Raw genomic sequence first — 15771 nt, forward strand, 5'->3', positions numbered from 1 at the left:
CGCTGGATGTCCGTCCCGCCGACCAGGGGTTAAGCCATTTTGCCACAACTTTGGAAGTATGCTTGGGGTCATTGTCCATTTGGAAGACTCATTTGCAACCAAGCTTTAACTTCCTGACTGATGTCTTGAGATGTTGCTTCAATATATCCACATCATTTTCCTACCTCATGAAGCCATTCGTTGTTGCTGATTGGGAGTCACACATAAGGAGCCTGTTTTTGCTTTGGGTTTTGTGGGGATTGCACCTGACAGTACTGTTTGGCTGTCGTTTTTCTTGTTTTGTTGTATCGTGTTCGTTCGTAAATTAAAACTAAAGATGAACACTAACTCCGCTGCACCTTGGTCTACTTCCACAGACCGCCGTTACAGAATCCCCACCAACAACGGACCAAGCAGCGTAGGAAGGAGAAGCACCAGGAGAGGGGAAATATGGACTCATGGACTTTGGAGGAGATGGAGAGGTGCGTTCAGGATTCTTGGAGATGGGAGGAATTGCTCGATGGAGGTGGACCGTGGGCTCAGGCTGGGGAGTATCGCCGCCCGCAGTGGGAGATCGAGGCGGCGATAGCTGAGAGGCGCTGGTACGAAGCGAGGGAGCGCTCCAGGCATGAGAGGCAGCCCCCGGGCACACGGGGAGTGTGGCAGAGCCAGGATTTAATTCTGGGCCAACTCCCCGTGCTTACAGGAGGCAGCGCAGTACTGGTCAGGCACCGTGTTATGCGGTAAAGTGCATGATGTCCCCAGTACGCGTTGATAGCCCGGAGCGCTACATGCCAGCCCCCCGCAAGTGCCATGCGAGAGCAGGCATCGAGCCAGGACGGATTGTGCCAGCTCAGCGTGTCTGGTCTCCAGTGCGCCGTTTCGGTCCAGGCTATCCTGCGCCGGCTCTGCGCACTGTGTCTCCAGGGCGCTGGGAGGGCTCAGTTCGCCCAATGCCTGCGCTCCGCCCGTGCCGGGCAAAAGTGGGCATTCAGCCTGGAGTTTGGGTGGCAAGCCTACGCACCAGAACTCCAGTGCTCCCCCACAGCCCGGTTTATCCTGTGTCTCCTCTTCGGACCAGGCCTCCAGTGGGTCTCTCCAGCCTGGTCTATCCTGTGCCTCCTCCCAGGACCAGGCCTCCTGTGGGTCTCTCCAGCCTGGTCTACCCTGTGCCTCCTCCCAGGACCAGGCCTCCAGTGGGTCTCCCCAGCCTGGTGAGTCCTGGGCCAGAGCCGCCAGAGCCGCCCGCCAGTCCTGAGCTGCCAGAGCCGCCCGCCAGTCCTGAGCCGCCAGAGCCGCCCGCCAGTCCTGAGCCGCCACAGCCGCCCGCCTGTCCGGAGCCGCCAGAGCCGCCCGCCTGTCCGGAGCAGCCAGAGCCGCCCGCCTGTCCGGAGCAGCCAGAGCCGCCCGCCTGTCCGGAGCAGCCAGAGCCGCCCGCCTGTCCGGAGCAGCCAGAGCCGCCCGCCTGTCCGAAGCCGCCAGAGCTGCCCGCCAGCCTGGTGAGTCCTGTGCCTGCGCCCAGGGCCAGGCCTCCTTCATGTCTCCCCAGGCTGGTGAATTCTGGGCCAGAGCCACCAGAGCCGCCTGCCAGCCCGGAGCCGCCAGAGTCGCCCGCCAGCCGAGCGCAGCCAGGGACGCCCACCAGACGGGCGCAGCCAGAATTGCCCGCCAGGCGGGCGCAGTCAGGGTCGCCCGCCAGGCGGGCACAGTCAGGGTCGCCCACCAGTCCTCCGGGCACGGCCAGGGGCGCCACCTAAGTGGGTGACGCCGAGGGTGGAGCGGAGGCCACGTCCCGCACCTGAGCCGCCGCCGTAAGAAGGCCCACCCGGACCCTCCCCTTCAGAGTCAGGTTTTTGCGGCCGTACTGTAACGCCCCGGCCATAGAGAGGGGTTTTTGTTCTTTATTTTGGTTAGGCCAGGGTGTTACATTGGGTGGGCGTTCTATGTTCATTTTACTATGTTTTTGTATTTCTTTGTTTTGGGCCGTGTGTGGCTCCCAATCAGGCACAGCTGTAGTTCATTGTTGCTGATTGGGAGTCACACATAAGGAGCCTGTTTTTCCTTTGGGTTTTGTGGGGGATTGTTTCTGTTTAGTATCTTGCACCTGACAGTACTGCTTGGCTGTCGGTTTTGTTGTTTTGTTGTATCGTGTTCGTTCGTAAATTAAAACTAAAGATGAACACTAACTCCGCTGCACCTTGGTCTACTTCCACAGACAGCCGTTACACTCCTGCAGCAAAGCACCTCCACAACATGATGCTGCCACCCCCGTGCTTCATGGTTGGGATGGTGTTCTTCGGCTTGCAAGCATCCCCCTTTTTCCTCCAAACATAACGATGGTCATTATGGCAAAACAGTTCTATTTTTGTTTCATCAGACCAGAGGACATTTCTCCAAAAAGTATGATCTTTGTCCCCGTGTGCAGTTGCAAACTGTATACTGACTTTTTTATGGCGGTTTTGGAGCAGTGGCATCTTCCTTGCTGAGTGCCTTCACAGGTTATGTTGATATAGGACTCATTTTACTGTGGATATAGATACTTTTGTACTTGTTTCCTCCAGCATCTTCACTGGGTCCTTTGCTGTTGTTCTGGGATTGATTTGCACTTTTCACACCAAAGTACGGTCATCTCTAGGAGACAGAACGCGTCTCCTTCCTGAGCGGTATGACGGCTGCGTGGTCCCATGGTTTTTATGCTTGCATACTATTGTTTGTACAGATGAACATGGTACCTTCAGGCGTTTGGAAATTGCTCCCAAGGATAATCCAGACCTGTGGAGGTCTACAATGTTTTTTTCTGTGGTCTTGGCTGATTTCTTTTGATTTTCCCATGATGTCAAGCAAAGAGGCACTGAGTTTGAAGGTAGGCCTTGAAATACATTCACAGGTACACCTCCAATTGACTCAAATGATGTCAATTAGCCTATCAAAAGCTTCTAAAGCCATGACATAATTTTCTGGAATTTTCCAAGCTGTTTAAAGGCACAGTCAACTTCTGACCCACTAGAATTGTGATACAGTGAATTATAAGTGAAATAATCTATCTGTAAACAATTGTTGGAAAAATGACTTGTGTCACGCACAAAGTAGATGTCCTAACCGACTTGCCAAAACTATGATTTGTTAACAAGAAATTTGTGGAGTGGTTGAAATACGAGTTTTAATGACTCGAACCTAAGTGTATGTAAACTTCCGACTTCAATTGTACCTAAGTATCAAATGTAAAAGTAAAAGTATGAATCATTTCAAATTCCTTATAATAAGCAAACCAGAAGGCATGATTTCTTTTAAATTCTTTTTTTTACTGATAGCCAGGGGCACACTCCAACACTCAGACATAAGTGAGTCCGCCAGATCAGAGACAGTAATCTAAATCAAATACAATATTATTGGTCACATACACATGGTTAGCAGATGTTATTGTGAGTGTTGCGAAATGTTTGTGCTTGTAGTTCCGACAGTGCAGTAATATCAAACAAGTCATCTAACAATTCCACAACAACTACAGTGGGGGAAAAAAGTATTTGATCCTCTGCTGATTTTGTACGTTTGCCCACTTACAAAGAAATGATCAGTCTATAATTTTAATAGTAGGTTTATTTGAACAGTGAGCGACAGAATAACAACAAAAAAATCCAGAAAAACGCATCTGCAAAACATGACTTAGTACTTGGTGGCAAAACCCTTGTTGGCAATCACAGAGGTCAGACGTTTCTTGTAGTTGGCCACCAGGTTTGCACACATCTCAGGAAGGATTTTGTCCCAGTCCTCTTTGCAGATCTTCTCCAAGTCATTAAGGTTTCGAGGCTGACGTTTGGCAACTCGAACCTTCAGCTCCCCCCACAGATTTTCTATGGGATTAAGGTCCGGAGAATGGCTAAACCACTCCAGGACCTTAACCTGTTATGGATAGGGGGCAGTATTTTCACAGCCGGATAAAAAATGTACCCGATTTAATCTGTTTATTACTCCTGCCCAGAAACTAGAATATGCATATAATTGTTTGATTTGGATAGAAAACACCCTAAAGTTTCTAAAACTGTTTGAATGGTGTCTATGAGTATAACAGAACTCATATGGCAGGCCAAAACCTGAGAAGATTCCAAACAGGAAGTGCCCTCTCTGACCATTTCTTGGCCTTCTTTAGCCTTTTTATTGAAAACAGAGTATCTCTGCTGTAACATGACACTTTCTAAGGCTCCCATAGGCTCTCAGAAGGTGCCAGAACATTGAATGATGACTTTGCAGTCCATGGCTGAAAAACAGTAGCGCATTTGGATAGTGGTTGATCTGAGAACAATGAAAGGGGCGCGAATGTGCACGTGAAGAGTCCATTTTACATGTTCAGTCTTTGAACGAAAACAACGACTCCCGGTCGGAATATTATCGCTATTTTATGAGAAAAATCGCATAAAAATTGATTTTAAACAGCGTTTGACATGCTTCGAAGTACGGTAATGGAATATTTTGAAATTTTTTGTCACGATACGCGCCGGCGCGTTACCCTTCGGATAGTGTCTTGAACGCACGAACAAAACGCTGCTATTTGGATATAACTATGGATTATTTGAACCAAACCAACATTTGTTGTTGAAGTAGAAGTCCTGGGAGTGCATTCTGACGAAGAACAGCAATGGTAATCCAATTTTTCTTATAGTAAATCTGAGTTGGTGAGTACCAAACTTGGTGGGTGTCAAAATAGCTAGCCTGTGATGGCCGGGCTAGCTACTCAGAATATTGCAAAATGTACTTTCACCGAAAAGCTATTTTAAAATCGGACACCGCGATTGCATAAAGGAGTTCTGTATCTATAATTCTTAACCTCTTATGGCTAGGGGGCAGGATTTTCACGGCTGGATAAAAAACGTACCCGATTTAATCTGGTTACTAATCCTATCCAGTAACTAGAATATGCATATACTTATTATATATGGATAGAAAACACCCTAAAGTTTCTAAAACTGTTTGAATGGTGTCTGTGAGTATAACAGAACTCAAATGGCAGGTCAAAACCTGAGAGATTCCTTTAAAGGAAGTGGCCTGTCTCACCATTTCTGGAACTTCTTTGCCATCTCTATCTTTTACTAAGGATCTCTGCTCTAACGTGACACTTCCTACGTCGTCCATAGGCGCTCAGAGCCCGGGAAAAACCTGAATGTCGTCATCCCAGCCCCAGGCTGAAACACTTTATCGCCTTTCTCAAGTGGCCGATCAAGGGACTGTGGGCTTAGGCGCGTGACCTGGCCGCCCCCGTCTTTGTGATTTTTTCCTCTGTTTGCCGAAAAGGAGATTCCCGGTCGGAATATTATCGCTTTTCTACGAGAAAAATGGCATAAAAATTGATTTTAAACAGCGGTTGACATGCTTCGAAGTACGGTAATGGAATATTTAGATTTTTTTTTGTCACGAATTGCGCCATGTGTGCGACCCTTCTTTACCATTTCGGATAGTTTCTGGGACGCACGAACAAAACGTCGCTATTCGGATATAACGATGGATTATTTTGGACCAACCCAACATTTGTTATTGAAGTGGCAGTCCTGGGAGTGCATTCTGACGAAGACAACAAAAGGTAATCAAACTTTTATAATAGTAAATCTGATATTGGTGAGTGCTAAACTTGCCGGGTGTCTAAATAGCTAGCCCGTGATGGCTGGGCTATGTACTTAGAATATTGCAAAATGTGCTTTCACCAAAAAGCTATTTTAAAATCGGACATATCGAGTGCATAGAGGAGTTCTGTATCTATAATTCTTAAAATAATTGTTATGCTTTTTGTGAACGTTTATCGTGAGTAATTTAGTAAATTGTTAGCAAATTCCTCCGGAAGTTTGCGAGGGGTATGCTAGTTCTGAACGTCACATGCTAATGTAAAAAGCTGTTTTTTGATATAAATATGAACTTGATTGTACAAAACATGCATGTATTGTATAACATAATGTCCTAGGTGTGTCATCTGATGAAGCTCATCAAAGGTTAGTGCTGCATTTAGCTGTCTTCTGGGTTTTTGTGACATTATATGCTAGCTTGAAAAATAGGTGTCTGATTATTTCTGGCTTGGTACTCTGCTGACATAATCTAATGTTTTGCTTTCGCTGTAAAGCCTTTTTGAAATCGGACAGTGTGGTTAGATAAAGGAGAGTCTTGTCTTTAAAATGCTGTGAAATAGTCATATGTTTGAAAAATTGAAGTTTTTGTATTTTTGAGGAATTTGTAATTCGCACCACGCCTATCATTGGATATTGGAGCAGGTGTTCCGCTAGCGGAACGTCTAGATGTAAGAGTTAAAATAATTGTTATGTTTTTTGTTAACGTTTATCGTGAGTAATTTAGTAAATTCACCCAAAGTGTTCGGTGGGAATGCTAGTTCTGAACGTCACATGCTAATGTAAAAAGCTGTTTTTGATATAAATATGAACTTGATTGAACAAAACATACATGTGTTGTATAACATAATGTCCTAGGAGTGTCATCTGATGAAGATCATCAAAGGTTAGTGCTGCATTTAGCTGTTGTTTTTGGTTTTTGTGACATTATATGCTAGCTTGAAAAATGGGTGTCTGATTATTTCTGGCTGGATACTCTCCTGACATAATCTACTGTTTTGCTTTCGTTGTAAAGCCTTTTTGAAATCGGACAGTGTGGTTAGATAAAGGAGAGTCTTGTCTTTAAAATGGTGTAAAATAGTCATATGTTTGAAAAATTGAAGTTTTCGGATTTTCGAGGAATTTGTAATTCGCGCCACGCCCTATCATTGGATATTGGAGCGTTGTTCCGCTAGCGGAACATCTAGATGTAAGAGGTTAATGTGCTTCTTCTTGAGCCACTCCTTTGTTGCCTTGGCCGTGTGTTTTGGGTCATTGTCATGCTGGAATACCCATCCACGACCCATTTTCAATGCCCTGGCTGAGGGAAGGTTTTCAACCAAGATTTGACGGTACATGGCCCCGTCCATCGTCCCTTTGATGCGGTGAAGTTGTCCTGTCCCCTTAGCAGAAAAACACCCCCAAAGCATAATGTTTCCACCTCCATGTTTGACGGTGGAGATGGTGTTCTTGGGGTCATAGGCAGCATTCCTCCTCCTCCAAACACGGCGAGTTGAGTTGATGTCAGAGAGCTCCATTTTGGTCTCATCTGACCACAACACTTTCACCAGTTGTCCTCTGAGTCATTCAGATGTTCATTGGCAGACTTCAGATGGGCCTGTATATGTATTCTTGAGCAGGGGGATCTTGCGGGCACTGCAGGATTTCAGTCCTTCACGGTGTAGTGTGTTACCAATTGTTTTCTTGGTGACTATGGTCCCAGCTGCCTTGAGATCATTGACAAGATCCTCCCGTGTAGTCCTGGGCTGATTCCTCAGCGTTCTCATGATCATTGCAACCCCACGAGGTGAGATCTTGCATGGAGCCCCAGGCCGAGGGATATTGACAGTTCTTTTGTGTTTCTTCCATTTGCGAATAATCGCACCAAATGTTGTCACCTTCCCACCAAGCTGCTTGGCGATGGTCTTGTAGCCCATTCCAGCCTTGTGTAGGTCTACAATCTTGTCCCTGACATCCTTGGAAAGCTCTTTGGTCTTGGCCATGGTGGAGAGTTTGGAATCTGATTGATTGCTTCTGTGGATAGGTGTCTTTTTTATTGGTAACAAGCTGCGGTTAGGAGCACTCCCTTTAAGAGTGTGCTCCTAATCTCAGCTCGTTACCTGTATAAAAGACACCTGGGAGCCAGAAATCTTTCTGATTGAGAGTGGGTCAAATACTTATTTCCCTCATTAAAATGCAAATCAATTTATAACATTTTTGACATTGCGTTTTTCTGGATATTTTTGTTGCTATTCTGTCTATTCTGTCTCTCACTGTTCAGATAAACCTACCATTAAAATTATAGACTGATCCTTTCTTTGTCAGTAGGCAAACCTACAAAATCAGCAGGGGATCAAATACTATTTTCCCCCACTGTACCTAATACATACAAATCTAAGTAAAGGGATGGAATATGAATAAGTACATACAAATATATGTATGAGCAATGACCGAGCGGCATAGGCAAGATGCAATAGATGGTATAAAATACAGTATATACATACGGGATGAGTAATGCAAGCTATATGAACATCATTATTAAAGTGGCATTAATAAAGTGACTAGTGATCCATTTGTTAGAGTGGCCAATGATTTAACCTGTTAGGGCTAGGGGGCAGTATTGACACGGCTGGATAAAAAACATACCCGATTTAATCTGGTTACCACTCCTACCCAGTAACTAGAATATGCATATACTTATTACATATGGATAGAAAACACCCTAAATATTCTAAAACTGTTTGAATGGTGTCTGTGAGTATAACAGAACTCAAATGGCAGGTCAAAACCTGAGAGATTCCTTTACAGGAAGTGGCCTGTCTGACCATTTCTTGAACTTCTTTTCCATCTCTATCATTTACTAAGGATCTCTGCTCTAACGTGACACTTCCCACGTCGTCCATAGGCGCTCAGAGCCCGGGAAAAAACAGAATGTCGTCATTCCAGCCCCAGGCTGAAACACATTATCGCCTTTCTCAAGTGGCCGATCAAGGGACACTGGGCTTAGGCGCGTGACCCGACCGCCCCCGCCTTTGGGATTTTTTCCTCTGTTTGCCGAAAAGGAGATTCCCTGTCGGAATATTATCGCTTTTCTACGAGAAAAATGTCGTAAAAATTGATTTTAAACAGCGGTTGACATGCTTCGAAGTACGGTAATGGAATATTTAGAATTTTATTGTCACGAATTGCGCCATGCGCGCGACACTTCTTTACTATTTCGGATAGTGTCTGGAACGCACGAACAAAACGCCGCTATTCGGATATAACGATGGATTATTTTGGACCAAACCAACATTTGTTATTGAAGTAGCAGTCCTGGGTGTGCATTCTGACGAAGACAACAAAAGGTAATCAAACTTTTATAATAGTAAATATGATTATGGTGAGTGCTAAACTTGCCGGGTGTCTAAATAGCGAGCCCGTGATGCCTGGGCTATGTACTTAGAATATTGCAAAATGTGCTTTCACCAAAAAGCTATTTTAAAATCGGACATATCGAGTGCATAGAGGAGGTCTGTATCTATAATTCTTAAAATAATTGTTATGCTTTTTGTGAACGTTTATCGTGAGTAATTTAGTAAAATGTTAGCGAATTCCCCGGAAGTTTGCAGGGGGTATGCTAGTTCTGAACGTCACATGCTAATGTAAAAAGCTGGTTTTTGATATAAATATGAACTTGATTGAACAAAACATGCATGTATTGTATAACATAATGTCCTAGGGTTGTCATCTGATGAAGATCATCAAAGGTGAGTGCTGCATTTAGCTGTCTTCTGGGTTTTGGTGACATTATATGCTGGCTTGAAAAATGGGTGTTGGATTATTTCTGGCTTGGTACTCTGCTGACATAATCTAATGTTTTGCTTTCGTTGTAAAGCCTTTTTGAAATCGGACAGTGTGGTTAGATTAACGAGAGTCTTGTCTTTAAATAGCTGTAAAATAGTCATATGTTTGAGAAATTGAAGTAATAGGATTTTTAACGTTTTGAAAATCGCGCCACAGGCTGCCAGTGGCTGTTACGTAGGTGGGACGCAAGCGTCCCACCTAGCCCATAGAGGTTAAATTCTGTATGTAGGCAGTTATTGATGGCTGTTTAACAGTCTGATCGCCTTGAGATAGACGCTATTTTTCAGTGTCGCAGTCCCAGCTTTGATGCACTTGTACTTACCTCACCTTCTGGATGGTAGTAGGTTGAACAGGCAGTGGAGCGGGTGGTTGTTGTCCTTGATGAAAGCTTTGGCCTTCCTGTGACATCGGGTGCTGTAGGTGTCCTGGAGGGTGGGTAGTGATGTGTTGTGCAGACCGCACTGCCCTCTGGAGAGCCTTGCGGTTGTGGGCGGTGCAGTTGCTGTACCAGGCGGTGATACAGCTCGACAGGATGCTCTCAATTGTGCATCTGTAAAAGTTTGTGAGGGTTTTCGGTGACAAGTCAAATTTCTTCAGCCTCCTGAGGTTGTCTGTCTGTTTGGGTGGACTATTTAAGTTTGTCAGTGATGTGTACGCCGAGGAACTTGAAGCTTTCCACCTTTTCCACTGCGGTCCCGTCGATGTGGACAGGGGGGTGCTCCCTCTGCTGTTTCCACGATCCACGTTCAGCTCCTTTGTTTTGTTGACGTTGGGTGAGAGGCTATTTTCCTGGAACCACACTCCCAGGCACCTCAACTCCTCCCTGTAGGTTATCTCTATCTATCTATGTTTTTCGTTGGATAGGTTTCTCAATTTCTTTTTTAGATTTTTGCGCCTTCTTCACCACACTGTCTGTGTGGGTGGACCATTTGAGTTTGTCTGTGAATTGTACACCGAGGAACTTAGAGCTTTCCACCTTCTCCGCTGCTGTCCCGTTGATGTTGATGGGGGGGTGCTCCCTCTGCTGTTTCCTGAAGTCCACGATCATCTCCTTTGTTTTGTTGGCGTTGAGTGAGAGGTTGTTTTCCTGGCACCTGGTCACCTCACCTCCTCTCTATAGGCTGTCTCATCATTGTTGGTGATCAAGCCTACTACTGTTGTGTTGTCTGCAAACTTCAAGTTGGAGGCGTGCATGGCCACGCAGTCATGGGTGAACAGGGAGTACAGGAGGGGGCTGAGCACGCACCCTTGTGGGGCCCCAGTGTTGAAGATCAGCTAAGTGATTGTCTGTAGACAATCAAGTGATTGTTTGTTGACCCTGCCACATACGTCTAGTGTCGGAGCCTTTGAATTGCGACTCCACTTTGTCCCTATACTGATTTTTCGCTTGTTTGAATGCCTTGCGGAGGAAATAACTGCACTGTTTGTATTCGGCCATATTCCCAGTCATCTTTCCATGGTTAAATGCGGTGGATCGCGCTTTCAGTTTTGCGCGAATGCCGCCATCTATGTTGTTTGTAAAAGTCACAGTGGGTACAACATCTCATATGCACTTCCTTATAAATTTACTCACCGAATCAGCGTATAAATCTATATTATTCTCTGAGGCTACATGGAACATGTCCCATTCCGCGTGATCAAAATAATGGAATCCGATTGGTCAGACCAGCTTTGAATGGTACTTGTCATGGCTACATCCTGTTTGAGTTTCTGCCTATAGGAGGGGAGAACAAAATGGAGTCGTGGTCAGATTTGCCGAACGAAGGGCGGGGGAGGGCCCTGTATGCATCGCAAAAGTTATAGTAGCAGTGATCCAGTGTTTTGCCAGCCCGTGTACTGCAATCAATATTCTGATAGAATTTAGGTAGCCTTGTTCTCAAATTTGCTTTGTTAAAATCCCCAGCTACAATAAATGCAGCCTCCGGATATATGGTTTCCAGTTTGCATAGCGTCCAGTGGAGTTCCTTGAGGGCCGTTGTGGTGTCAGCTTGAGGGGGGATGTACTTGGCTGTGACAATAACCAACAATAATTAACTTGGGTGATAATACGGACGGCATTTGATTGTGAGGAATTCTAGGTCAGGTGAACAAAATAACTTGAGTTCCTGGATGTTGTTACAATTACACCATGAGTCGTTTAATCATGAAACATACACCCCCTTCTTCTTCTTTCCGGAGACATGTTAATTCCTGTCGGCGCGACGCACAAAGAATCCTGGTGGCTGTACCGACTGCATGTCCCCAGAGAGCCATGTTTCCGTGAAACAGAGTATGTTACAATCCTGGATGTCTCTCTGGAAAGCAAACCTTGCCCTAACTTCATTTACCTTGTTATCTAGAGACTGGACATTAGCGAGTAATATACTCGGAAGCGGTGGGTGGTGTGTGCGCCTCCGAAGTCTGACCAGAAGGCCGCTCCGTCTACCTCTTCTGAAGCGTTGTTGTTTTGAGTCAGCCTCTGGAATCAGTTTGAATGCCTTGGGTGGTTCAAACAAAGGATCTGCTTCGGGAAAGTCGTATTCCTGTTTGTAGTGCTGGTAAGTTGACGTCGCTCTGATATCCAATAGTTCTTCCCAGCTGTATGTAATAACACTTAAGATTTTCTGGGCTAACAATGTGAGAAATAATACATAAAAAAAAAATACTGTATAGTTTCCTAAGGACTAGAGCGAGGCGACCCTCTCTGTCGGCGCCATCTTGAAGTAAGGATGATTCTCTTGATAAGTGTGTGAATTGGACCATTTTCCTGCCCTGCTAAGCATTCAAAACGTGATGAGTACTTTTGGGTGTCAGGGAAAATGTATTGAGTAAAAAGTACATTATTTTTTCTTTAAATGTAGTGGACTAAAACTAAAAGTTGGCAAAAATATAAATAGTAAAGTAAAGTACAGATACCCCAAAAAACTACAGAAAGTGGAACTGACAGCACACTTTGATATGGTCATTTTCACGTTTTCATAAATTCATAGAATGTTTGGGAATGACGTAAAGTAAGGCATTTGTGAAAATTCTTGAGCAATAGAGTGGGAAAGTGACCGTGCGTTTGAACAATTAACAGAAGCTGCAGTAAATAAAACCTTATAAACACAGACCTTAGTCTACACAGACCGGTGCGCCATAGCCAATCAGAGCTACAGTAGGCCTTTATGCAAATAAGCCATTTGCCACACGGGCTTGCCATCATTCATTTTGAACTGGACTGTGTGTTTACAGGCAGTAGCAACAGCACAACTTTAGATCATTAGAAAGCATTCGCCACAAGTCACAAAATACACCCAAATGGATCTCTGCAAATATGTAAATACCATGGGTAGTCCACTTACATTTGGGAACTTTACAGTCCTACAGTCATGCACATCAACAACTATTGCTAGCCAGAGTGAGATGAGCTAACACCTAATAAACCCTCTCAAACTTTTTCAGCTGGATGGCTGTCAAAATTGCACTGACAAACAATGGGGAAGAGGAGCCAGCTCATCCTTCTCCATCTTGCCTGCCAATGCATGCTTGACCCAACTGAATTTTTTCTTTTTTTTACCAGGCAAGTCAGTTAAGAACAAATTCTTATTTTCAATGATAGCCTTGGAACAGTGCCGGAACAGTTTCGGTTACTAGTCCAACGCTCTAACCACTAGGCTACCAGCCCATTTGATCGATGGCAAATACATTTGTTTACCAACTAAGGGTGCGTTCTTAAAGTTCTTAATTGCCTTCAGTGTAACAGACTGGGTAGTTCATAAATTCAGTGCGTTGTCAGATTGTCTGTTCGTAAATTCAGAGTGTTTCACTCTCCTAGCGTTGAGCGCACACTGCACTATTGACACTGGGTGCATTCATAAATTCACTCTGGCTATTTACTCTGATTTCAGAGCACTCGTCTGAGTGTGCAAGAGCACAGAATAACATTTAGGAATGTGACCGGTGTCAGTAAACGTCGCCCAAAAAAACATAATGAAGTTACCGTCTCAATGCTCTAGATAACGTGAGAACAGCCTAACGAACTCTGCTAGGGTGAGTAAAATGATCAGAGTGAGGTGTTCTCTCATTTATGTCTGCAAGTAGCTAGCAAGTGGCAACATTTTCATTACATTTACTGACACCTGTCATATTCAGCAGGTGTTGCATGTTTGTAAATTCATCCGTTATTCTGCACTCTGGCACACTCAGACGAGGGTGCTCTGAAGTCGGAGTAGATAGCCAGAGAGAATTTACGAATGCAAGAGATATGCTAAGTGGATAAAAGTCATTCAAGTTCAGTTTAGCTAGCAAAGCAATTCACATTTATTGATAACTAACCAAATGACACCTGGATCTCTAGCTGTAGCCACTGAAAAATTATATGAGGGGAAGAAGTCTGTCTCTCACCCACTCCTCCAATGACATGACATCCTCCCAGCAACTAAATAGCTAGCTACATAAATAGATACGCTAGCCTATTAGCCACATTATGATTGACTTGTGATCGTTGCCCTTGCTAGTTTGACTGTATTGACATTCCCAGCCTTAGCTATGTTCATCCGTTTTTGTCCAAAACATTAAGTAATTGAAACGGAAACAGTACATTCCGAATTCGTGGACACAGGAAACAATGTACCAGGCCAGTTGTGATTTACAACCTGATAGCATTATTTTTTGGACTGGTGAATTATAAGAATCATGCATTGAACTGCATCCATCTATTCTGCCAACAATGCCTTAATGTACATCATGGGATATTTTGTCAAATATAACATATTTCTTAAACCTCTAACGAAGTTGGTTTTGTAGCATAAACTGGGAATTTTATATTTTTGACCAAAAGTATGTGGAAACCTGCTCATCAAACATGTGTGGCCCACCACTTCACAGCTGAGCCGTTGTTGCTCCAAGACGTTTCCACTTCACAATAACAGCACACAGTTGACCAGGGCAGCTCTAGCAGTGCAGAAATTTGACAAACTGACTTGTTGACGGAGCCAAGTTGAAAATCAGTAAGGCCATTCTACTACCAATGTTTGTCTATGGAGAGTGCATGGATGTGTACTCAATTTTATACACCTGTAAGCAACGGGTTTGGCTGAAATAGCCATATCCAATAATTTGAATTGGTGTCCGCATACTTTTGTATATATAGTGTATTATGATTGCCTGTTTGTTTCATATTTGCAAAGTAGTTAAAACGCTGTCAGTTCCACTTTAAGTAGTACTTTAAAGTATTTTAACTTAAGTACTTTACACGACTGCTTATTTCTTTGTTGAGATCCAATACCGGGAATGAAAGGCTATTGTATAGGTTTTATTGGAAAATAAATTGCATATGCAAAACATAGTATCTAAATGGCTAACTCTCTATTTCATATCTGACAGGATGAAATTGCCATTCGTTTCCAAGTCCAGCCTTAAAGCCTTAAGTACATTTTGGTATTTGCCTGTCTGTACAGTGGGCTCAGGTTGTCGGGAGAATAGGCAGAATCATATGTTGATTTGCCCCTTCCTGTTTACACAGAATTCACACTCTGTTATCACATATCTTACATGTGACATGTTCCAGCTGGAAGGCTTTCATATTTTTTTGCACCAATGACCTACCTCATAATGACATGAAAATAGTATGCGTGAGCTATCCACTGCTGCTGCTGCTGGCTGACTCTGAGTTTAGCTAGACGTTTGCATGTTCACCTGTATAACAGCAACAAAGGGGAAGGCAACCAATACCTTATACATACTCACCCAGCCTGCTAGCTGCTAATTTTAGCTCCGGGTTTAATCTTTTAATCTTTTTTTTTTGTTGCTTTAGACTACCGGTAGTTTCCTAATTTCCTATTTTTCGCTTTGGGTAGTGTGGTAAGTCCTGCCTTGCAATTATACAGTATATTTTTCCATACCTTCATCCTATTCTATCAAATGTGGTCAGGTGACAACTCTCCTCACCATACTTATCTCCAATTCATGGGATATATTTGTAAACAAAGGATTTCTGTAACACTTACTGTGTGTGTGTGTGTGTGTGTGTGTGTGTGTGTGTGTGTGTGTGTGTGTGTTAGATAAACCTTCTCTTTCCCGGTATGCCTATATGGTTGTTTGTTATCATTTGGTCTCGTGGCTCAACTAGCCCTTAGTTTATTCATAGCATTCGTAACTGAAATTAATCCACCATATTTAGAACATGAATTAACTCAAGACAAAACCCTTTTTTATACCAAATGCCAGCATAGGCCATTGGGTTTATGTATTATAATGTCCATGTCACCTTCATTTGATACAATATCTGGGGAATTGCTTTGTGACAGGCCTGGTTCAGGGCATGTGGAGAAATGGTTGGTGTTTCTCGTGCTGCGTCTCTAGTAACGTGGACGTATTACTCTTTCATCTCTGCAGAACT

The 15771-nt window shown here is 44.0% G+C and overlaps 1 protein-coding gene across 1 annotated transcript in view; it reads right to left on the reverse strand.

Annotated features, from left to right (window-relative positions):
• The window catches only part of LOC106582301 (low-density lipoprotein receptor-related protein 1B), a 272131-nt gene that overhangs the window by 165532 nt on the left and 90828 nt on the right, over positions 1-15771 (reverse strand). The window lies entirely within an intron of this gene.

This window comes from Salmo salar, chromosome 21 (genome assembly GCF_965601325.2).
Source record: "Salmo salar chromosome 21, fSalSal1, whole genome shotgun sequence".
NCBI classification, from domain to species: domain Eukaryota; kingdom Metazoa; phylum Chordata; class Actinopteri; order Salmoniformes; family Salmonidae; genus Salmo; species Salmo salar.